Here is a 25,983-nt window from a genome sequence, read left to right on the forward strand (position 1 = left end):
ACTCTTCATCAATGTTGTCGTCGACTACCCAGGCAGTGTGCGCAATTCCTTCATCTTCCGACAGTCTGTCATCAACCAGCACTTCCAGGATGGCACATATGGAACTGGACTGCTCGTTGGTAAGTGCCAAATAAACACACCTCTCACCTCAAAGCCACCATCACACAACACACAACTGTGGGAATGCACACGTGACCAAACCACATACAACATGGCAACCAACATGCCCACCTAGCATATACGACAACTCCACTCCATGGTGATCCTTGCCTACCCCTGCACACCATACAGCCATGTCATGGCACCACAGCCTCACAACAGCTGAACATGTGTAGATGCGGAATGCAGCCACTTGCGAAGGATGCAAGTGACCTGTGCATGGAAATGTACACAACGAAAAGTGAAGCGTGGATGTGCAGGACAGATGTGGGTATGCAAACATCAAATATGCCCCAACCATGTCACCCCAGGCCATGGTCCTGATAGCAGAAATACCACATGCTGCGTCCCCCCTGTCTGCATGAGCGTAGTGAGTGGTCCCTGAGTACGCCAGGGCTGCAAATTGATGTGGACAAAAACCCTGTGGCACAGAGCGTGGTTCTCTCCCGGAAAGGCCATGTCACTGATAGGTGGCGCATCACAGTCCACCAGGAGGCTGACGCCGTGAGCAGTGGGGCCTGCGACCCTGTGCGCCTGCGGCACCCCAGGATGCTGCTAGCCAGACCAGACCTGCCCACCCCGGGGCCCCAAGGCCGCACTGCTCACCTGCTGACACCGTCGTGTGTCAAAGTGGGCCCACCGTCTTGGCAAACGCCAAGACCCAGTCCTGCAACTTCTGCAGCCTCCGCAGACCATCGCGACACTCGCCCACATTACACCTTCCTCAGTGACATAGTCCACCAGTGTCACCTTCGTCACAGTAGGTCCCACATGTGGAACTGTGTTCTGAGTCCTGAATGGCAGTGACCCCTTGTATGTGGCGGCGGCCACTGTGCCAGACCCCCTTCGATTTTCATATGGCAGTCCAGCGACATGTGTTGCCACTAACCCTGTACGCCATGAGTAACCGTCAGCCTCCGGTGAGACATCATTGGTGTCTGAGCCTGTGGCCTGGGTGTTGTCATCAGCAACCTGCAGGTATGGACTTGGTGTCTGACATGAGTCTGTGGCATCATATCCTTCATGTTGCCGGACACAGCTGGCATGTGCCCTCTGCAGCATACCCTGGGGGTACACCTTCCATTGTCCAATGAGACACTTCGTGACAAGCTCCTTTTACATCCACAGAAACCTGCTCATTACTCGTGACCCTACCCCAGTCTCCCACAGGTCAGCGTCCCATGGCGGTGGGCCCGTGTCGGCTGCTGTGCATCCAGGGCCACTAACCCTGTGCGACTCCAGTCATCCCCCCTTGTTGTTCTGACATTGCATTTCTGAATGAGTGATGCCTGTTGAAGTTGTTGCCAGCACCAGCTACTCCCTGAGGGCTGGCTTACACTCACCCCACACACAGTCAGCACAGGCATCCCTGGATTAGTGGGCCTGCCATTACATCCTGCCGAACAAAGTATTGACTCTTTTCTCCTTGCACTGTCACAGGTGATCAAGGATATGCACTCTGCTCTTGGATGATGACACCCCTCCGAGACCCGAACACACCGGCCCAGAGTCAGTACAATGCAGCCCACATACGTACCAGGGACATAGTTGAACGCACATTTGACATGTTGAAGTCACGTTTCAGGTGCCTGGACGGCACAGGTGGAAAGCTCCTGTACAGCACGGACATCGTGTGCAAGATAATCATTGCATGTTGTGTATTCCACAACATCTGTGTGCGCACCAAGGACCTATGGATCTCAGTTCGTGCAGCACTGGATGATAATAGTGATGATGGGGCAGGTGGCCCACATCCCACTGCAGCTGTGGCAGGAATGGTCCGATGGAATTCCATCATTGACAATTACTTCTCATGAGCACTTGACATTGTGGCCGTCCCTGGCAATCATGGGACAGTACGAGATGCTAAAAAACACAGCATGCGTGAATAAAACATATTTGCAGGTTGCAGGTTGTACTTGTACATTGTCATGTCACAGTTTCCTGCTGTGCCAGATGTGATTTGCCTTTTCATGCACATTTGTGGCACCAGATGTGACCTGTGTTCTGTTGTGGAGGTGTTGCTGTTTGTACCGGGATGTTGTCAATGTCGAGGTGCACTTCTACTTATGTGCTTATGGTGCACGATGTTAATTCGCTCGTGCAGCTCTGATTTATCTGCCACTGGTCCCATTCAGGCGGTGTGCCTGCCAGTTCTGTGCTTCGACAGTGATGAGATGTTGCAGACTTGGGTGACTTGTGCTCTTTTTCGGGTTGTGCCTCTTGGGCATGGTCTGTTCACAGATGTACCGATGAAGTCAGGGGTTGTTTGTGCAGGTGGGTGTGTCTGAGTGAGACCTGTTCCTTTCTGATTGTAGTCCACACTCAGCCACCTCAGTGTTGTGCCATGTACATTGTCATGATGATTGCACTGCAGCCATGCTACTGGTCATGTTGTGTCTCTTGCATTGTCAGTGTGGCTGATGCATGTGCATGTTTGCTATGTTTCGCACATGTGCATGTGTTGGTTGTGTGCTTGTTGATGTGTTGTGTGGGTGCCCCTTTGGGCACATGGGGTACGTGGGACTAATTGGTGTTTGTGTGTGTGCCATTGTGCTCGTCTCCCCCCATCCACACACTTCCTGGTCGATGTGTTCTTGGGTAATCATAACGTGGGGATCAGGAGGTACATGTTGTCCTCTGCAGAGGCTCAGGATGCATTCCCGGTACTACAGAGTCATATTCTTTTTGGTTGTCATTTCCGTCTGCTGTTCTTGTGCTTTTGCTCGCATTACTTGTGGGGATTGCTGGCCTCGTGCTGGTTGTCACTGTTTTCTTGTCTCGTTTGGGCACTATGTGTCTTTTTCCGCATTGGGTTTGTGTTTTTATCTCCGTCATTGTGGTTGTATTGCGGGCATTGGCCGCGGTTTCAGAGGTCTAACGCATGGTACCTTAGTGTTGTAAATTCCACTTTAACACAGGGTTATTTTTCCGCGATCGGCTGCGATGTGAAGGTGTGTTAGCATTTTCTGGTGATATTTAGCACACGTTCTTGTGAATATACCCTTTAGTGTACTATGTAGGAGTCTGAACTGGCTCCCTGTGGAACCCTATATTAGATTCAAGATGGAATGTTTAGTCTTTAAATATCTCAACCACATGACTCAAGAATACCTCACATTTAAACTAGGGTCGAATATCATTTCAAAAGATCTCAAAAGAAAAATATGGTGCTCTCAAAATCTCTAAATTCAGGCTATCCTCATTGGCTGGTCAGTCATTCTAGGTTCAAGGCCCTATGCCATGGAATGTTCTTTTGGTTAGACATACGACAGGTGAGAACACTCCAGAGTTTCAGTAAAATGCTAAAAACTAGATTGTTTGACAAGGCAGGCTCCCTCAAGATCAGCACAAAGAGACCCAAGTTGGATAGTGTGCGCTACACAAATGCCTCAGTTATCCAGAGAAAGTGTGGTTTGTTTACCTTGGCATATTTACGGCACCATGCACAGCCTACTTTATCAAGTACCTCAACAAAACAAGGGTACCTCAGGTTAGTTCGGGATCTGAAACTAATATTGTGTTAGCAAATACTTCTAACCAATATGGAAATATGTCTGATCTTATACTTCAAGGCCAACGTTTTTCACTTGCCCTTCGGGTGGACCCAGCACTGTAACGTTTTTTGACCACTTTTTATTCTTACCAAGAGATCTCCTCGTAAGTATGGGTCAGTTAAGATTTTCCCATTTTTTTCTTTTAGTTACTACCTAATCTGTCTGGTTCATCAACTCTCCACCCTGAACCTCATAATGCACAGTTGAAATGCTGCCAATTGAAATAGACATGGGCAAATGTTAATATTCTGAAGCACAGAAGAATTATCTAAAGAAGGGAGTTTTGCTACAGGCAAAACAATGCCTGTCACTTGTCGATATTGTTGCACACTGACCTGCCATTTAAACCACTGCTTTCACTTGTGTGATCACCAAGGACTGAGCACTTTATTTCCAAAAGCTCTGATGCTTTATTTTAAACACATTATTGAGGACTATCGTGCGTCCATTCTCCGACTGCCAGATTAGGATGGCAGGTGGTGTGCTGGCGGACGGAAAGCCCGTCCGCCATGAGTCTGACACAGGCAATCGTTATGATTGCCTATCGGACCCAGACAGCAGAACTAGAATGGTGGCGGTCCCTAGCAGGCACCCGCCGCCACATTAGGATGCTGCATCAAGCCAGCCTTTCAATGGCGGTTCAACTGCCACTCAAAGACTGGCGCAGATGTACTTTGGGGGCCCTTTGCGGGCCCCACTTTTACTGGGGCAATTGTGCCCTACAGTTCCCTGCACCAGGTGGTAGGCCCCGCGTGGTGCCTGCCACGTTGTGCACGGAAATGTACAACATGCATTGTTACCATTGCTGCGGATGCTGCAGCCAGCAGCACCCACCGCAACGGTAAACATGCACAATGTGACCGACAGAGTGGCGGTCGCATTTTAATTGCATGTGCGGGACCGCCGCCATGTGGACGGGCAGTCCCGATTCCCGGGATGATGGGGGACGGACTTAAGTCCGTCCGCCAATATAACCATCCCCTAAGTTTGTTTCTATTTTTATGGGGTGTTGTAATATTTGTAATTCAGATGCATATGATAAGATATAAACAAAATCTACAAACTGTGCTAAATTATATGTAAAGCATGAATACTCATACACGTTTCTATAGTGATTAAATATATTTGCTATCCCCAAATCTTTCCAGCTTCTATCAATTAACTAACCAGAGTAGACTTTGTGGCTTCGAAAAGCATTATGAATCAATTAAACTGTAATCTGCTGCAGTATTAGCAATGTAAGAGATCAAAATTATCACAAAAGGTATTATGCACAAAATATATTGTTAAAATGTGCTTGCATTTTTCCCTAATGCTATTACAAACTGAAATTTGCTGGATTCTTAAATGACCCTAAAATTAAACTTGAGTAAGGTGAAAGAGTTCTGTCTTATCTCGAAGGAAAATTGGAAATCTATCTGGCGGTTTAATGTTTTAGGATATTTGCCTTCCTCCTTTATCCAAAGTGTTTCCTAGAATATAATGCTTTACACCCAATAAAATGATATAAATATAAGAAGCATGTTTATTTATTGGAAAACTATTTGCCTATTTTGGAGTGAGGTTTTTGCAGGGATTTGAAAAATTCTGCTACTTAAGGAAGATTTAAACTACTGTCAACTTACTTTAAAATGAAAGGGATTCAACTCACAACTAAATTATTTGACATGTTATTGGCATTGGGTTTAAGCTGTTATGGTAACTGGAATAGTTATACATTTTTTAACAATGATAAAACATCCTCATATTTCAGCATCATTTTATTGAGCGTTAATAAAAACTTGTATAGTAGAAAACAATTTGAAACATTAGGGAGGGTTAATATCCTCTAATATTCAAGACTACATGTATTTCCAATTGTGTCGTATCTATTTTCTTTAATGCAAACATAATGAATCTATTGAGGATGAAGTCCACTACAGGAGTATAGCATGTGCAGCAAGTGTCATGGTACTAGGTTCAAGGGGTGTGAGGGGCGCACTGCAGCCCAGCTATGGTTGTCTTTTACTACAGTTCATGGGCTTGAGCCCAATTTTCAAGTTTTCCTGCCACTGGTCGGTTCATGTGTATTTAAGTTATTTCACACTTCTGTTCAGGGGCGTAGGAGACACTAAAATTCTGGGGGGGACAGGGACAACCTTGTGGATTTTCCATTGACCCTATACAAATCACCACAATACATTTGCATCGTTTTGAAGTGAAATATTGAGAAAAGCAGGCATGTAGTCACAGTTTGCATGTATGCTTTATTGTTGTTTACATTCACATAGTAATCAGACCAAATGTTAAAAAAAATGTATATGAATCTTGCATCTTCATGCACCAAGCAAAAAAGGATGCTGACTTCGGGTGAGGGCGTCATGGTTGCAAGTGCATTATGGCTTGAAAAGTACCTGCTGCTGCATTCCTGGTCTCCAGAAATTTTCAGGCAACAATAAAAATGTGAAGATAACTTTGGTAATTAATGATCTTTATTGAGAGAGATCAGAGGTCTGAGTACTGGAAGTTTTGACTCATGGTAAGGTAGCCACAGTTGGGTAATATGCCTGCTACAAAGATCGTGTACCACGCAGATCACAAAATGCATATAATGTAAATAGGTCAGTGAGTTACTGCTTTTGTCGGAGAGATTCTTTTGCTATTTGCAGTTTATAAGTTAAAATCCCTACACTGAACAGTGAGCTATTACCCTTCATCAAAGAGCTGCATGAAAACTGCAAAGTATAGATTAGAACGTTATGATTTTTACCCTGTCTTTCATTATCCTAAAGTTTGAAAATGGGTTCATTAGGATGGAAATCCATTCTGATTGTTAAAGAGAACCCCCAACCATGGTGTTATGTTTTAAATTCTGGATTTGTGCTTCTCTAGTGTTGCAAAGCCATCTGTGCCCTGGGCACTCCCCAACTTTTTGCTGACTGGTACTGGTGGTACCTGACTCTGACTGACCCTGGCCTCTGACTAACCAGGCCCAGGGCTAGTGCTATGTTGAAAGAGACACTTACAAATACAGTAAAAACACCAACATACACTAGGGTGCACTATGGGTTAGGGTACCTCCATGATTGACATGACCTCTCCTATTACATAATAGGGCATGGGTATTAACACTACCTTTAAGTCCCTAGTATATATTAGGGCATAGTGGTTTAGAGGCCAGCACCCCTTCCTGCTCTTGCATGTGTGCACTGCTGTAGCCTGAGGTTAGTTTAAAAGCAAACCCGTGTTGGAGGACTGCTTTTAAAATGCAAATTGTGCCCAATATTGACTTTTGAGTTTAGGGCACTTACAAATTGATAAACTACAATGTTGGGGCATATTAGGTATCCCCAGGGGTTCCCCTAGGTGTCCTAGGGGTTAGAGATCAGGTATCTACAAGGAAGGCCCTTATAAAATTAGTGTTATATGCCCTGGGTTTAGTGAAATTGCACATTTCACTGCCTACATTGTAGTATAGTGCTTCCCAAAAATGGCTTTTGTGCTCGGAGCACTGTGAAGTGAGGATCTACAATATTTTGATATAATCAGAACCCCTAAAGTCTTTCCTATGTATTCTAGGGGTGGGGGTCCTGTAGGTATAAGGCGGATCCTTATACAGGCCCTGGTATTGGAGAAATTGGCCAGTTAATTTTTCCATTGCAGATCCCCGGCCCATAGATTAACACTGCAAGAGGTTATTAATTAATAACTGGAGAAAGGAAAGCCATACAACTAGGATTAAAGGACTCAGAAGAATGTTAATGATAAATGCAACAATGTGGTATTGTTGAATTTATTCTAAAATGTACAGACAAGAAGTTATAAGATTTTCTTGTCTGCAAGCCACAATTCAGCCCTTAGTGCCCTGCCTTGATTTGTCAGAGGTGATTGGACTGGGTCTTTGAAGAGGTGATAAATGACCCCTGGAGTTAGGTGGCCTGTCTGAGAGTAGAGGTTGCTGGGCATACTCACTCCAACAGCAATTGTTGCGAGTATTTTCGTATAATTGTGCAAGATGCATCATACTTTCCAGAACCAACAGGCTTCCCGTCGTGGTACTAAACAACTCATTTACCTGCATATGTCATTAACCCCCAAATAAAAATACTGAGACTAACTAGCTCCAAAAGTAATTTTTACCAATGTTTGCGTACAGTTATGCAAACTGCCTCGTATTTGCCAGAACCAACAAGCTTCTTGCCGTAATACTGGGCACCTCCTGGCTAAACGCTCGTATGGTACTCGAGGGTACTCGTTATCTATGTCTCATTACCCTTAAACAGAGTCACCCGCTCCAACTTAGCCTCCTACCTCCCTTTCCTCAAAGAAATATGCTGCTACCGCACCTCTGTGTGGCGTCTCGGCTTGCACCAGCAAATTAAATACACCTGCGTTTACCTTGCAAGGCCTGCTGACAGCCTATCGAGAACTTCCTTACTCCTTATGGGCGCCGAACGAAAAATAGACCAATCAAATGAGCTCATATTTCCAAAACTGTGTTAAACATTTTGGACTGGTTTCAGGTGTTACTTATTGGTATTATAAGCACACATATAACTGCTATATGGAATCACTAAAAGGCCTGATAGTGAGTAAAAAGCCCAATTTTGAAACCTATATTGTTACTTTTAGGTGTTTTAAGCACATATAGCGACTAAATATGAATCCTAATTTTAGTTATAATACCTACTTTTAGAATTCATATACAGCCAAAAAAGGCAGTTATTATTATCTATGAAAAAAAGTCTAGTGGAGATGCCACATATTAAAAAGTATAAAAGTTTATCCAGGTATAAAATCCAACTTTATATTGCAGTCCCTCCAATAATGCATGCGAACATTCCCAGTATTTTATTGCAGTCCCTTCACTAAAGCATGCAACAAATATCAGGGTAAATACCACATATTATAAAAAGGTGATATAAACACTCAGGGGCAGATTTACAAGCACCTTGCGCCTCTTTTACGCCGCTGTTGCGTCACTTTTGTGACGCAGCGGCAGCGGAAAAGATGTGCCATGGTGTGGGATATTTACAACGTGATGCATCTGCGAGATGCATCACGTTGTAAAGCCCTGCGTCAGAAGGAGGCGTTCTGGCTCAGGAGGGGGGTGTTCCGGCGCATCAACTACTCAAAAGGCTGGAATCCCTCGATTGTCTACAATTATGAATGTGGAATTTACATTTTTCACATTTTTAACATGTTTTTAGTTCCTGGCAAATTGATATTAAAACTATCTGGGTATGTTGTGATGCCTCACATGTATAGGTAATGTATGCTAGGAGAGTTTTATGTAATCATGGCAGTGACGACTGGGGTAGCACCTGAAAATACTTGCACTAAGTGAATGCTGGCTTGGCCTGTTCATATAGATGTGGTGCGTAGCTTATTGTGGGCTCTGGAAGGTCATTAATGGGACTAGTTTTATTGAGGAAGTTTGAAATACCAATATGGAAAGTTGATTTTGCCACATCAATGCACTCTGATATGCTTTAACTCAGCAGGTATGTACAAAAAATAGATGTGTATCCTTATATTTCAGTCGGACCCTTGAAGTCATGAAATTATTGCTATGAATTATTACATTTGTGGAATTGCTATTTTATTAATGTTAACTAAAAGACGACTTTCAAACAAGAGAGGACTTCGACTTTCTGCTTTTTTTCCGTTGGACAAAATCACATTGCTTGCTATCAGGATACTTAAAGTGAACTATTTTTCCAACTCAACAACCTATCCCATAGATGTGCACACAAATAAATAATTTAACATTATTCCTTTGCACTCCGTTTCTTCCATTTTCATATTAATCATAGTAATAAGCAAAAGGCTTCTTCTCAAAACTTACCTCCTTGGTGTCTGCATACTTTGTAATGCCCCATTTGATTAGTGGTAATATCCTGTCACAACGTAACCCAGATGCGTGCTTATACTACGACTAATGCTAATTTGTTTTAATGTTCCAGGGTCAGGTGAGTTTCAACTGCTTAAAATAAACATTTAAGCAGAACAGTAGCCTTTGAGTGACTGAATTGCGCAGGTAGCGTGAATAAGGTCAGGTCGGTGCTGGGGAAGGGCAGGATGCAGACTGCAATAAACAAACAACTTCTCTCCCTTTGTCCTGAAGTGCAGACTGCAGGCAGCCGGGGTAGCGAGAACGAGGTGTGAAATGATTCCTGGAGCTTTGCAGCACACAAAAGGTAAAATCACACAGGTTAAGTACAGGGCCATTGGCACGTCAAAGCACTAGTGATTTTTACGTGTCAATGGCCCAGCAACTAATAGGAGAGAGAGGACAAGTTATTTCGTCCCCTCATCCCCCCCACCCTTGTCCCCCGTGTCCCCCCCACTAGAAAATCTGGGGGGGATACGTCCCCCGCGTCCCCCACACTTCCTACGCCCATGCTTCTGTTATTTTAACCATGCTTTCCTCCTTCCAGTCCAATCTCCCACCTATCCACACTTTATTTATTTGTACTATTTGTGTTGGCTTCAAAAATATAAAGTTATTGTGTACTTCAGAATTCTTTTCTTGATGAACTGAAATTCGAGTAAAATATTTTGAACAGTAAACTACAATCTATTTCGACCAAACATGTTATCTTCGAGTCATCTTCTGCTCCAAGCCCAACACACCAGCCACAGTTCCATTACTTTTTTTCATCACTCTTCGACTTGCTAGTTGAATACCGTTCTATGGGAAAGGAGGGCTGGAAGCACGAAAGGAATCACTTTGCATAAATGGTTCTACTATGTTATGATTAGGGCTCCCAGTTTTTCATTTTTACTGATAAACAGTAGCCAAAAATCATCTATTTTCCTGTCAGTATTTACTTTTAAATATGGATAAAAACAGGAATTAGGTTGCATTCTGAGTGATTCTAAATGCTGTAAGTCATGATGGAGAGGCCAGTCACTGCGTGGATTTAATGGTAATGGAGCTAAAAAAAAGAGAAACAGATTCCTAATGAGGCTTAAAGAGCTATAGATATGCTCACAACGTATACAGAAATATGTATGTATCATATACATCTAATGATGTATCATCTGTGGGTATTCATGCCATTGAGATCCTGCAAGGCATTCAAGTGTGAGAGTACGTTTATCTGTTGAATACATGTGGAAATACACTAGTCTTAGCCTTTTTTTTTAGCAAATCCTAAAATAAATAGGGATAAACAGAAAATATTTACAAAAAATAAATGTGGGCAAATACAGAGGTAAAAGTCAAAAACAATAACATAAATCAGGGAGCCCTAGTTGTTATTGGTTTTCGTGCACATCAATGCATTTACAGCACTATTTTGAAGTAGGCAAAATAGCAAAGGTGGGATACTGTGTTTCGGTTTGTCACTTTTTTCTCTAGTTTCAAAGTGCCCATCTTCTTGAAACACCAATGGAAAAAATTACCCCGCACTATACATCAAAATATAAAGAATCACAAAACAGCATGAATTATTTTTTGATTATTTCACAGATTACTGATGAAGATGTTAGTGCTGTTCTACCTTCCCACTTGAGTGTACTTACAGCAAGTAAACCCCTATGTAAAGGGTAATGTTAGTAACTTCTCTATATACATTCCTGTGCCAGGATACATTTTACCACATTAAAATATGATACTGCACCCCTTTTTCAATATCACATTTCCTCCCAACTGGCTCTTGTACCACAGAAGAACTTTAGACATCCCTGTCATCCTGCTACCTAATAGCTTTTGCTGCCACAATACACAATACAGATTCCTGAAGCACATTCTGCATATATCAAATTCCTATGCCACATCTTATGCGACAAATTCAATACCACACACTAATACAGGTGTGCCACAGTGAACACGCATACATCCCTCCATAACACTACATCATTACACTTTTTGTTACAAAATCACAATGCAAATCTAAACATTCCTGCACCACAGAGAACGCCAAAATTATGAGCAACAACCTAAACAAATTTCCGTACCACATCACACCAAAACAACATTTTATACTAATTACCTTCCTAATAAGTTCCTGTGCCGCCGTACAACTGGACACATTTGTGTACCACAATGTAGTAATGCACCTATGGCTCAATTCAGTACACATTTTAATCAAAACATGTTGTAAAATGGCACTTAGGGGCTGATTAGGATGGAGGATTTTCCACATCCTCCGGGCCGGCGGAAGCCACCGCCGGCCTGGAGGATGCGGAAAATCCTCTGCGGACCCACCAAGACCCACCGCCACATTAGGATGGCTGGTGGGTCCTGGTTTCCGTCCGCAGCTTTTCCGCCGCGGATGGCTTACAACCGCGGCGGAAAAGCACTAATATGGTGAAGGTGTCTCTCAGACAGCGTCAGCCAGATTAGGATGTGCTCGGAAACATGCTTTTCCGCGGCTGCTTTTCCGCCATGGAAAAGCATGTGTAACTTCACTGCGGGAGCCTGTTGCGGGCCCCCTAGGTGAAGGAGGGGGTGGGGGGTGCACATGGGGGGTACCTATGGTACCCCCCTGCATTTGTATGCAGAAAGCGGCAGGCACCGCGCTGTGCCTGCCACTTTCTGCATACAAATGCAACGCATGCATTTTTAACATTGCTGCGGGTGCAGCTTGAAGCGACACCCGCCGCAATGTTAAAAATAGAGGATGTGACCGCCACCCTGGCGGTCACATCCTAATCTGCACAGAGGGAACGCCGCAGCCCATGCGGACGTTCCCTCCTACTCAGGGGTCGCGGACAGACTCAAGTCCGTCCGCGATCCTAATGACCCCCTTAGTTCTGAAACATTCTTCTATGAAAAGCAGACATGGAACTTGAACACTGGTTAGTGACCCTCAAACTCTCAGCAGCTTTCACTGTATTGGATTATCAAGCCCTCCTGGAAAGGTTATTTCTCTGCAGGGTGGACTGCCAATCCTTCTAGTGAATTTTTTCGCTATTATTGAAGGAAAGGCATTTGTTTCAGGCATATATATTGAAACAGACCAAGTGAGAGGTAGCCAGGTTGTCTGAGAACACCTATGTGAGACAGAAGTTCCAAAGGTGTGTGAAGGCTATAGTTTCCCAATATAATGTACATGGTTTATGACTAATGATGTCTGGACTATGGGCATGCACAACTACACTGTATTGTTTTCTGTGAAATTCAATGAATAGTTCATGGAATTACAGAGCAAAATGTGGTTTACCAGTATCGCTTGTGCCTTTTGTGAAGTGCATTCATATTATGCTTGAAAGGGCCTTGCAAGAGACTGGCTTGGGGACTGATTCAAGCAGACAATATTTCTAAGTGCCACATTTTCAGAGCAAAAACATCAGGCCCTTGAATGCAAAAATAATTTAAAAAGACATTGTGAAATTTCAAGAAATTTCATGAGCTACTCTGTATACGAAATTCAGCCAGCGTAATTAAAATGTAATCCATGCCTATTTGGACCACCGGAGGACTGACGTGACCATTTGCCAAGTGCACCTCAAAAACTAAAGATGGTTGATGGTAAGTGGTACAAACAGTATACTTTTCTTTAAGGGAGAATTACCATCAATTTAATACCTGGTTGGTAGGTGTTTGGTTTCCGTTAGAATGACATCATTTTTGAAGAAAAAAAATCAAAATGTCCCCTGGAGTGAGGCATATTGGCTTTTCCAAAATCTAGGAAAAATCACAGTAGCACAACAGACCGAACATGGAGGACTTTGAATGCACAAAACTCTTCTTCGGCTAGGTATGTGTATCCTACACTTCTTACGAGATATGTCTGAGTTGACTAGATATGAACTTCTTCCGTGGAATAACTGTGTACATTTGAAACTTATTCCAATTATGGGAGACCTAGGAGTCAGATGTGCCACCAACATGTGGTAGCCATTATGCTGTATAATTGATTTTTTTCCGGGACACCATCCTTATTACTTGCCAGATCACGAACTCTTCTCTAAGGAACCTGGTTTATCTTAGTGCTGCTTTGGTAAATCCCTGTCCTGCCATTCAACCGTGGCTTGGCTCTTCTCCCTAAAGAACTTCTTCATTACATCTCCCCCAACATATTATGGAACGAGTGCCTGATTTCTCCTTGCAGTTAAAATACCTCAAATGTTTTCACCACGTAAATAGGTAATTTTGTATGCTGCAAAGTTAGAACATGAGAGGCTCTTGGTTGTTAGGCATTGAGAGGTTGAAAGGGAGTCAATGCACCTTGGGAACTGGAGCTCTGATTGTCAGAAAACCACCACTCCTTAAAAGTACTGGCGTTATGAGCCAGTACCTAAGACGAAATCAGAAGAGGCGGAGAAACTATACAGTGGTTTACTCTGCCTGGCCAGCAGGAACGTTTAACATGCCCCCCTGTGCCCTCCTCCCCCGAATCATCTCTGAATCTTCCTGTTGTTCCTGCCCGCTATGGATAGCCCGCATTTCTTTTCTGGCATTAAATAGTGAAGTGGGCGCCTCCCAAGAGATAAGAAATGTTGCTACCAAGTTGGAACCATTTCCAGACTACCCTACTCCTGCGGTACAAGAACGTCCAGAAAGACAGTCTAGTTAGTATGCCCTTGTGAGAAAGACCAGAAGGAGCTCTGACCTCCACCAAAAAGGTGAGCCAAAAGCAGATGCCTGACAGGCTAAATTACACAGCCACCATGACTAAACTTATCACAACCATGAGTGGTGATCCAGCCTTGCAGAATGCCTCCGCTGTGCCTGCATGCTGATTGTGTCATCATTGCATCAACATTCTCTGAACTGCTTCAGTTACCACAGAAACTGAAATGTTGGCCCTGCTTCTTCCACTAATGGTCTGCCCTTAAAAGGCACCAAAAGCCTCATCCCTTCCCCAACACAGGACAGAAGGTGAGTAACTGCAACGTCACCACTTTTGTGGCCACACAATTCAATTGGGACCCCGCAAACTGTCATCTGTAGTTGTCTATAACTTGACAGGTCACCTTCATCTTAAATTCAACATCAAATGAGATCTTTTACTTGTTGAGATGGAGCTCACGGACACAGGCCTGAAACTTTGCACTCCAAGCCAAGTGCTGTAACACCACTAATGAATGTTGCCTCATAGACTAAGTGCGCACAACTAGAATATCACTGACTGAGCGCGTATGTGACGTATTCATAAGACAGGCAAGAGCGAAGGCAGAAGCAGACAAAAGATTAGAGTTGGGAGCTGTAAACATCCCCTGTTGGGAGATTATCATGACACCAACAAGGAAAAAAGACATTTGCCTGAGACATCACTAACTCTGGCATTTGTTCCTGTACTGCCCATATGTTTTCATGGTACATGTTCTCCCGCGTGGGGCCATAACTCAAGAAATGACATAGCCATTGAGAAGGAGGAACAGTGAAGCAACATGAGGAAGGTGTGGGGCAGGAGAGAAAACAGATGATTGGGGAAAACAAAATGGCATGATTGGGGTTAGCAATAGGGAAAAGCATTAAGGCCAAAATAAGAGAGCAAAATGGAGTATGGGGGTGACATACATGAGGGAGATGGCTCAAAAGCACTCACACTGTAATGGGGTGCTTCACACAAAAGAAAAAAGTGGTGCTTGAGAAGCAAGCACTGGAAGCAGTGAAGACAGTCAATGAAAATGATTTGTAAAGCGGCAATGCTTCATGGGATGGAATAACAGAAGACTGACAAACTTGGACAAGAATCAGAAGCAGGCAAACTAGAGTGACGAGGAAAACCAACCAATGGTAAGCAGTGCGATACAAAAGGGGATGATGGATGGAGCGCTTGAGCAAATCAAACATTCACCCCCAGTCAACTGATCTACGTTTAATCCATCACCATTCTTTAGCTCACTCAGCCACCCCAGTTCAGACATGGCCATATGCAAATCAGTCTGACCCTGTGCCTCATGGGAACAGTCCAGCCCGAACTGCCAAGCCATGTCTTCCCTGGACTGGAAACAAGCATCCCGGGACCGGTTTCGGATTCATAATCCACATCAGCCAGGCTAGCTTGAATCCAGTGGCCAAGTGAGCAAAGGACTCACGTCTGAGCATACCCTGCCAACTTAGGGCAAACAAAGCGATACAAAAGGGGATGATGGACGGAGCGCTTGAGCAAATCAAACACTCACCCCCAGTCAACTGATCTGGGTTTAATCCATCACCATTCTTTAGCTCACTCAGCCACCCCAGTTCAGACATGGCTATATGCAAATTAGTCTGACCCTGTGCCTCATGGGTCACCACCCCCTTTTGTACCGCAATGGTAAGCAATGGGCAGGCTCCAAGCACTTCTGTGTTCTTGGTTAGCCACAATATGCCTTGCAACAGACAGAGCATGCCATGTCTATTAGGCTGAACCTAAAACAGTAAGAGGCAAACCAGTAAAGGGCCTGCCAGAGAAACAGGGATACAAGCACAAGGGTGGATTAAGCTTCTGAAAACCAACTGCAGATGTAAGCAACATTCCACCCCCTCACTTATTTAATTTCTGCCTACTGCAGAGTTGCTATGTTGCTTGATTCCATGAACGAGTAGGTCATGAAAAACACTTACGTTTTAGGTCCTGCTGACCAGAGACCGCAACCTGCCTTGTTGCGTACTACCTATTTTGACTTTACAGTGGGCTTAGATCCCGACCTTTGCTTACCATTGTTTAGCATTATGGTCACTCGCATTTGCTTGCTTCTTATTCAATAGCTTGACTTCCTCTTCTTTTGTTTGTCTCTCCCCTGGAGCATAGCCTCTTTAAGATGGCTGATTTCTGTGCTTCCACTGTTCACGCTTAGGGAATTCGCTTTTCATTTAATTCAGCATTCCATGAGAGTAAAAAAATGTTCTAGCTATCTACCCCTTGTTCTCCTGCCCTACTCATAAGACCCTTCCTCCCCCTGCGCTGTGGGACTCTTCATCCCTCCCAGCTTGACTGTACAAGCACAGCAACAAAGCTATTTGTGCTGGAGAATGGCTGAAGAGTAGATTTAGGGATTGATTTTGCTTTTTCCATTGCATTTCACATATTGTATGTATGTATGTATATATGTATATATATATATATATATATATATATATATATATATATATATATATATATATATATATATATCACAGAAAAAACCATAGGTTATAGACCATATATAGTTAGGAATTAGCATTTACAAAACCTTGAAAATTCACTGAAAAAACCATAGGTTATAGACCATATATAGTTAGGAATTCGCATTTACAAAACCTTATTTTACTCACACAAAACCATTGAAATTCCATATATAGTTAGTTGCACTAACTATATATCGCGCACCCACAATCCACTGCTGATGATGTCACATATTACATCATTCATGACATGGTCAGTGACATCACTGATGACATCACTGATGACATCTCAAATGACATCACTGATGACATCTCAAATGACATCACTGATGACATCACTGATGACATCTCATTTGACATTACTGATCACATCACTGATGATATCATTCATGTGATAATACGATGAACCTCTTCAGACTCTAATATAACCTTAGATACAAATCAATCAGTGTAAACAGACACTCACAGACTGTCACTCATCCATGGAGTTACTCACACACCTAGTCAGTCATGCAAAGAATCAATCACACCTCCATTTCCTCAACTATACAGTTATACAAACTTTACTTATTCAAACATATACTAACACATATTTACTCTCTTATACAATCCCTGATACAAGTTCACAATGATCCATACAGCCACTCACACATTCACTGGCTCTTATGCACAGTTATTTATATATGTCAACTCTCACATGTACTGTGTTTTACATATGTACTTACTTTGACATGGAGCACTGAGATATCCATTCACTCACCAATACACTCATGCACACAGTCAACCGCCCATACAGCTGTTTCCACATGCACTTTTGAAACCATACATCTAGTGAATCAACTGCTCACACATCTATGCACAGAGTCATACACCTCCCAGCCACCCACACACACACTCAGTCTCCCATACAAATACTTGGGCAACCAATCAATAACCCATATAGTTACTCATATAGCTACTTATCAACACATGCAACAGTTTACAGAACAACAGACATAATGATGCACAAATTAAGACAGTTTAGTCACTAACCCATGCACTCAGTGAGACACATTTAATCACTCACTCATACAGTCAGTCATGCACCTACTAAATCCTTCATCCAGACACTTATACATCCACTCATTCTTCAATATGTAAGACATATTTTAACTTTACAGAAACATACAGTCACTGGATGTTGTCATCAGTGATGTCATCAGTGATGTCATTTGAGATGTCATCAGTGATGTCATCAGTGATGTCACTGACCATGTCATGAATGATGTAATATGTGACATCATCAGCAGTGGATTGCGGGTGCGCGATATATAGTTAGTGCAACTAACTATATATGGAATTTCAATGGTTTTGTGTGAGTAAAATAAGGTTTTGTAAATGCGAATTCCTAACTATATAAGGTCTATAACCTATGGTTTTTTCAGTGAATTTTCAAGGTTTTGTAAATGCTAATTCCTAACTATATATGGTCTATAACCTATGTTTTTTTCAGTGAATTTTCAAGGTTTTGTAAATGCTAATTCCTAACTATATATGGTCTATAGCCTATGGTTTTTTCAGTGAATATATATATATATACATACATATATAAACATATATCATCTGTATATCTATATAAATACAAACATAAATGCATGCATACATATACTTATATGCATACAGATGCATGTTATTTACATGAAAGTTGAAAAAACACTAATAAAAGCAAAGCTAAAAAGCCACCTCATTACAAACAGAATGGCTTTAACTTAAACGAGGGAGAGATCTATTGCATTTTCAATGCTTGTTTACTTTGGTTCCATCAAGAAGGCATTCAGATGTGTCACACATTTGCCATGAATTCTGAATGTTAGCACTCTAGTTGCACATTAGATCACTGTAGTAAAGCTACTGCTCACCAGGGACGTCTGCTGCTGGTATTCAAAGTGCATGTTTCAGTCTGCATGTCACAATTTTTTTAATGAAATAGAAGAGGATTTGAGAAGTCACTCAAAATGATCCCTAATTTTTCTTTCTGAAGCACTAATCATACTTTCTATGGCAAAATTAACCCCCTCATGTTGTTCCTTCTTAAATTGAGTGTTTTCAGACTTACCACTTCATTCCAATCAAGATGGCTTCTGGTGTGCCATACTTTTGTCATAAGTAAGACTGTTAGCGCTCTAGTTGTTCTTTAGAACACTCTGGGACATTCTGTCATTGGGCTATACTTGGGGAACATCTGGGTGATATTTGGGCTACATTTAGGCTCTTTTGACTCTGGTGGCCATCTTGGGAGACTGTATGTCAGAATTATTTAATGAAATTGAAGAGGGTTTGAGAAGTCACTCAAAATGTGCCCTAATTTTTCTTTCTGCAGCACTAATCATAATTCATATGGCAAAATATACCCCCTCATTTTGTTCCTTTTTAAATTAAATGTTTTAAGAGTTACCACTTTATTCCAATCAAGATGGCTTCAGGTGTGCCATACCTTTGTAATAAGTAGGACTGTTAGCGCTCTAGTTGTTCTTTAGAACACTCTGGGACATTCTGTCATTGGGCTATACTTGGGCTACATCTGGGTGATATTTGGGCTACATTTGGGCTCTTTTGTCTCTGGTGGCCATTTTGGGAGACTGCATGTCAGAATTTTTTAATGAAATAGAAGAGGATTTGAAAAGTCACTCAAAATGTGCCCTAATTTTTCTTTCTGCAGCACTAATAATACCTTCTATTGCATAATATACCCCCTCATTTTGTTCCTTTTTAAATTAAATGTTTTAAGAGTTACCACTTTATTCCCATCACGATGGCTCCAGGTGTGCTATACCTTTGTAATAAGTAGGACTGTTAGCGCTCTAGTTGTTCTTTAGAACACTCTGGGACATTCTGTCATTGGGCTATACTTGGGCTACATCTGGGTGATATTTGGGCTACATTTGGGCTCTTTTGTCTCTGGTGGCCATTTTGGGAGACTGCATGTCAGAATGTTTTAATGAAATAGAAAAGGATTTGAGAAGTCACTCAAAATGTGCCCTAATTTTTCATTCTGCAGCACTAATCATACTTTCTATGGCAAAATATACCCCCTCATGTTGTTTCTTTTTAAATTAAATGTTTTAAGAGTTACCACTTTATTCCAATCAAGATGGCTTCAGGTGTGCCATACCTTTGTAATAAGTAGGACTGTTAGCGCTCTAGTTGTTCTCTAGAACACTCTGGGACATTCTGTCATTGGGCTATACTTGGGCTACATCTGGGTGATATTTGGGCTACATTTGGGCTCTTTTGTCTCTGGTGGCCATTTTGGGAGACTGCATGTCAGAATGTTTTAATGAAATAGAAAAGGATTTGAGAAGTCACTCAAAATGTGCCCTAATTTTTCATTCTGCAGCACTAATCATACTTTCTATGGCAAAATATACCCCCTCATGTTGTTTCTTTTTAAATTAAATGTTTTAAGAGTTACCACTTTATTCCAATCAAGATGGCTTCAGGTGTGCCATACCTTTGTAATAAGTAGGACTGTTAGCGCTCTAGTTGTTCTTTAGAACACTCTAGGAGGCTGCAGTAAAACACAAAGATAATCAACTGACAGTCTCTGTCCTTGTTGGATGTACATGTTTTACTGAGAATGTCAGACTTCATTTTCACATGACTGAGAAAGATAATGTGAATTTACAGAAAATATGCTTTCAGTTTAGCTTATAGATCCCCTTCCAAACCACTGTGGGAAAATCATGAGATATTAGTTTTCTTTCAAACAATATTTATGATATCACAGCAGAAGGTTTTTTCACATGGTAAAATCACCTTAGAACCCACCACAATTCCTAAAACGAGTATGGTACCATCAACAAATGATTTATAATGTAACTAAAGTCCTAAAACCCTCTATTAACCACAATGCTTTTTAATGAGGTGCTATCATGTATATTGGTCCCAAGATGGCTGCCAATACTTCTTGGATGAAGTGCTGACAGCCAATCAGATCAGATGTGTGGTTAGGCTCCGCCCAGATATATATTTTTTTTAACCTAAATTACTCAAAATCCACTGGAGCACATATATTGAGACCTAGCAAAGGCACATCGGGCTAACAGTCCCTACAATTTTGCCAAGTTTCGTGCAAATCCATTCAGCTGTTCGAGCTAAAAGTGAGGCCAACCGCCCTATGGAAATTAACATGGGAAAAACGCGTTTTGGGACCCCCCTTTTTTCTCGGCCCCCCCTTGATGAAACCCCCCCAAATTGTCAGGGGCTGCTCAGAAACAACATGTTCCATTTTCCTGAAAATTTCAGCCAATTCCGTCCACAAACGCCAAAATTATTAGACATAGAATTTTCAAAAATCCCATAGAGAAAAAATCCTAACTATATATACCTACTGGCGACCGCCAGTAGGTAATATATCTAAGTCCAGTTCCTGACCGCCAATGGCAAGGCGGATTACAACAGGCACAGACCACTTTCCCGATGTTCTCCATTCAATGACGAGCCATAGCACCAAAGGTTCGTGCAAGCAGAATTATATATATATGTGTGTATGTTTTATATAGCAAAGATTCTCAATTCAAGGACGCACTCTAAACCAGTGATTAGTGTGCAGAGCAGTATTTTTTTATTGGAGATGAGTTTCTGCCTTATGCGTTTCAGTGTATATCGCCCCTTGATCACAGGCATTCCAAATGTCATGGCACAGTTCGATTTAAAAAAGGCACTCCTCACCGCATATATATGTGTATATATATATATATATATATATATGTATACATATTAATATATATCCAAAACACAAAGGTTTGCCTGGAGTAAGGGAGCCCACAGCAGGAAGGTAAGATAAAGCCGTTTTATTTGAGGAGATTGCAGTGGCTGTACAGGGAGCTGCCTCACTCGCAAACTGTCCATCCCTGACGCGTTTCGTGTTTGGCAACACTTTTTCAAAGGGGCGAGGACTTGCAAGTAACGAAACAGGTATCTTCCCAGCATACCTTTTATCACAGGATTCTTCCCGCCTCAGTGGGCGTGGCCATGCAATGGCCTGATGGTCCTTGTAGTACTGGAGTCTTACTTCAGTGAGTTGCCTGTTCCGTTCTTTGCATTCTAAAATCAATACCACAGTGGGCCGGTGAAGTCTGTTCACTGTTCAAACACATCCGTTAATTTCTCCACAGGCTGGTTCATGCTCCTCCGCTGACTCGTCGATTGGCGCTTCAGCTCGGTCTGCAGTGCAGCAGGGCTCTCCCCGCGGCTCAGGCAAAAGCCGCTCTAAATCCAAAACACAAAGGTTTGCCTGGAGTAAGGGAGCCCACAGCAGGAAGGTAAGATAAAGCCGTTTTATTTGAGGAGATTGCAGTGGCTGTACAGGGAGCTGCCTCACTCGCAAACTGTCCATCCCTGACGCGTTTCGTGTTTGGCAACACTTTTTCAAAGGGGCGAGGACTTGCAAGTAACGAAACAGGTATCTTCCCAGCATACCTTTTATCACAGGATTCTTCCCGCCTCAGTGGGCGTGGCCATGCAATGGCCTGATGGTCCTTGTAGTACTGGAGTCTTACTTCAGTGAGTTGCCTGTTCCGTTCTTTGCATTCTAAAATCAATACCACAGTGGGCCGGTGAAGTCTGTTCACTGTTCAAACACATCCGTTAATTTCTCCACAGGCTGGTTCATGCTCCTCCGCTGACTCGTCGATTGGCGCTTCAGCTCGGTCTGCAGTGCAGCAGGGCTCTCCCCGCGGCTCAGGCAAAAGCCGCTCTAAATCCAAAACACAAAGGTTTGCCTGGAGTAAGGGAGCCCACAGCAGGAAGGTAAGATAAAGCCGTTTTATTTGAGGAGATTGCAGTGGCTGTACAGGGAGCTGCCTCACTCGCAAACTGTCCATCCCTGACGCGTTTCGTGTTTGGCAACACTTTTTCAAAGGGGCGAGGACTTGCAAGTAACGAAACAGGTATCTTCCCAGCATACCTTTTATCACAGGATTCTTCCCGCCTCAGTGGGCGTGGCCATGCAATGGCCTGATGGTCCTTGTAGTACTGGAGTCTTACTTCAGTGAGTTGCCTGTTCCGTTCTTTGCATTCTAAAATCAATACCACAGTGGGCCGGTGAAGTCTGTTCACTGTTCAAACACATCCGTTAATTTCTCCACAGGCTGGTTCATGCTCCTCCGCTGACTCGTCGATTGGCGCTTCAGCTCGGTCTGCAGTGCAGCAGGGCTCTCCCCGCGGCTCAGGCAAAAGCCGCTCTAAATCCAAAACACAAAGGTTTGCCTGGAGTAAGGGAGCCCACAGCAGGAAGGTAAGATAAAGCCGTTTTATTTGAGGAGATTGCAGTGGCTGTACAGGGAGCTGCCTCACTCGCAAACTGTCCATCCCTGACGCGTTTCGTGTTTGGCAACACTTTTTCAAAGGGGCGAGGACTTGCAAGTAACGAAACAGGTATCTTCCCAGCATACCTTTTATCACAGGATTCTTCCCGCCTCAGTGGGCGTGGCCATGCAATGGCCTGATGGTCCTTGTAGTACTGGAGTCTTACTTCAGTGAGTTGCCTGTTCCGTTCTTTGCATTCTAAAATCAATACCACAGTGGGCCGGTGAAGTCTGTTCACTGTTCAAACACATCCGTTAATTTCTCCACAGGCTGGTTCATGCTCCTCCGCTGACTCGTCGATTGGCGCTTCAGCTCGGTCTGCAGTGCAGCAGGGCTCTCCCCGCGGCTCAGGCAAAAGCCGCTCTAAATCCAAAACACAAAGGTTTGCCTGGAGTAAGGGAGCCCACACCAGGAAGGTAAGATAAAGCCGTTTTATTTGAGGAGATTGCAGTGGCTGTACAGGGAGCTGCCTCACTCGCAAACTGTCCATCCCTGACGCGTTTCGTGTTTGGCAACACTTTTTCAAAGGGGCGAGGACTTGCAAGTAACGAAACAGGTATCTTCCCAGCATACCTTTTATCACAGGATTCTTCCCGCCTCAGTGGGCGTGGCCATGCAATGGCCTGATGGTCCTTGTAGTACTGGAGTCTTACTTCAGTGAGTTGCCTGTTCCGTTCTTTGCATTCTAAAATCAATACCACAGTGGGCCGGTGAAGTCTGTTCACTGTTCAAACACATCCGTTAATTTCTCCACAGGCTGGTTCATGCTCCTCCGCTGACTCGTCGATTGGCGCTTCAGCTCGGTCTGCAGTGCAGCAGGGCTCTCCCCGCGGCTCAGGCAAAAGCCGCTCTAAATCCAAAACACAAAGGTTTGCCTGGAGTAAGGGAGCCCACAGCAGGAAGGTAAGATAAAGCCGTTTTATTTGAGGAGATTGCAGTGGCTGTACAGGGAGCTGCCTCACTCGCAAACTTAATATATATATACATATATACATACTGAAAAAAATAAAGTTTAAAGTGACGTTATAGTTAGGGAAAAGTTTCAATGACAACTTAACGTTTTAAACAAGAAAAACACTATGATTCACAGGTTAAGTAACACGTGGCCTAAAGTAACTATAACTGGCACCTCTGCCATGAACATTCTTGTCAGTCAGTCATACTCACTTTTCTTTGCCACAACATGAAAACGGCAGAAAAAGTATTCAATCCACAATAAAAATCATACTATACGTTAAAACAGTAATATTTCAAAATCCATACTACTATTATAAAGAGAGACCCCAAACCTTTGAGGTGAGTAAGCTCCGGAACTACAGCGCCAATCAGAACACCCAATAGAGCATTGGAAAGGTGAGTGTAAGCAGATGGACATAGGCTATACACCAGCCCAATATATACATTACAAGTGAAAAAGACCGTTTTTGGACAAAGTTGTCCATTGTGGGCGTGGGCGTTCTGCTGTAAAGCAATGCTTGCGAAAAGCATTCTGTGTGAGAATAGCATTCTGACACGTCTTGAAGTGGGCGTGTCGTTTATCATTGTTGTGGGCGTGTGCCTTCAGAGACGCCGGAAGCATTGCGGAGATGGGGAATAGCATCCTTGGAGTTGTGGCCTTTGGCAGTGACGCTATGTGGGGCATCTAAGTGCACCAAGCAAGTCTGCTGTGAACTGCGTGAACCTACTAAGGCACATGCCCTCAGTGTGCATGCCAGGACTGATCAGGGGCGTCGGCAGGAGTGGACACACACGTTTGCATTCTGCGGAAAGGACAACAAACCGCAGAGCACACACTCACAGTCACAGCCCGCACAACAGAAAGAGGGGTTCTGAGCAGCCGCACAGGCAAGTCACATGAAACAATAAATGTACTATGCCATGAACTTTTAAAAACACTTTGCCATGCCTATTCTAACCATTTAAGACATTCTTTTTCGTACCCGGACAACGTCGAGACGGGCTGCTAGTACTTGATAAAAACACTCGTAAAGATACAGGTGACACAGTAAGAATGAGAACTTCTTTGCATTGTCCCACATTACGGGTGATGTTTTCTCATTTTTATAGCACACCGAAAAAACGAGGCCAGACAATAAATAAAAGGGTCAGATAATTGCTTTAAAAAATATAGAGCTGGGTGACATTTACTAAAATTAACGTTATGCATGATTGGACCAAGATACATTTGTCTTTCCTCATTGCACACGCTGCAAAATAATAGGATATGAAGATCATATTGAGATGAGTGAGTGACACATGGGCAAGCAGAGAGAGCATCCATAGAATAAGTGTTAGAACAAAATGCGGACAGGAATGCTTTTTTTCGCTTAAAAAAGAAAGGCTGCAATCCTGCGAGACTCCTGCAGGATCAAACGTAAAGAAATATATTTATATATATATTGGTCCCGGGTGTGTCACTATGGGATCCACCACATCGCCCAATGGGGAAGGGTAACCAGACCTTGCAACCTTATTGAAGTAGACATAGGACAAGGGACTGAGTCGTCATATCCTGGCATGGATGTCTGCAATTTTTTTTATCATGCTGTAGGCAGCCAGTGTGCTAGCTACCACGGGAGCCTAATTCCTGTGGGAGATAGATGGTCCAATGGAAAAAAGCCCCATGGGGCCAATCAGAAGGTTCTATTATTTTTAAATGGATTCAAAGGACGCATGTAAGAGTCCCTTGAACCGAAACATCTAGATATGAAAATATTTTCATAGCTTATTGTCTCAAAAACTACTGAAGGAATTTACACCAAATCACAAAAAGTGCTCTTTATGGACTAGGTTCTAGTTTTCTGCCAAATATGGTTTCATTCCATTAAGAGGTTTTTGTGGTGGTGTTACCCAAAGATTTCTATGGAAAATGCATGGGGAAATTTGGTTTTG

The 25,983-nt window shown here is 43.0% G+C and overlaps 1 protein-coding gene across 6 annotated transcripts in view; it reads right to left on the bottom strand.

The window, feature by feature from the left end:
* ADGRB2 (adhesion G protein-coupled receptor B2) overlaps positions 1 to 25,983 on the bottom strand; it is a 1,127,991-nt gene that overhangs the window by 329,783 nt on the left and 772,225 nt on the right. The window lies entirely within an intron of this gene.

This window comes from Lissotriton vulgaris, chromosome 2_1 (assembly GCF_964263255.1).
Source record: "Lissotriton vulgaris chromosome 2_1, aLisVul1.2, whole genome shotgun sequence".
NCBI lineage: Eukaryota > Metazoa > Chordata > Amphibia > Caudata > Salamandridae > Lissotriton > Lissotriton vulgaris.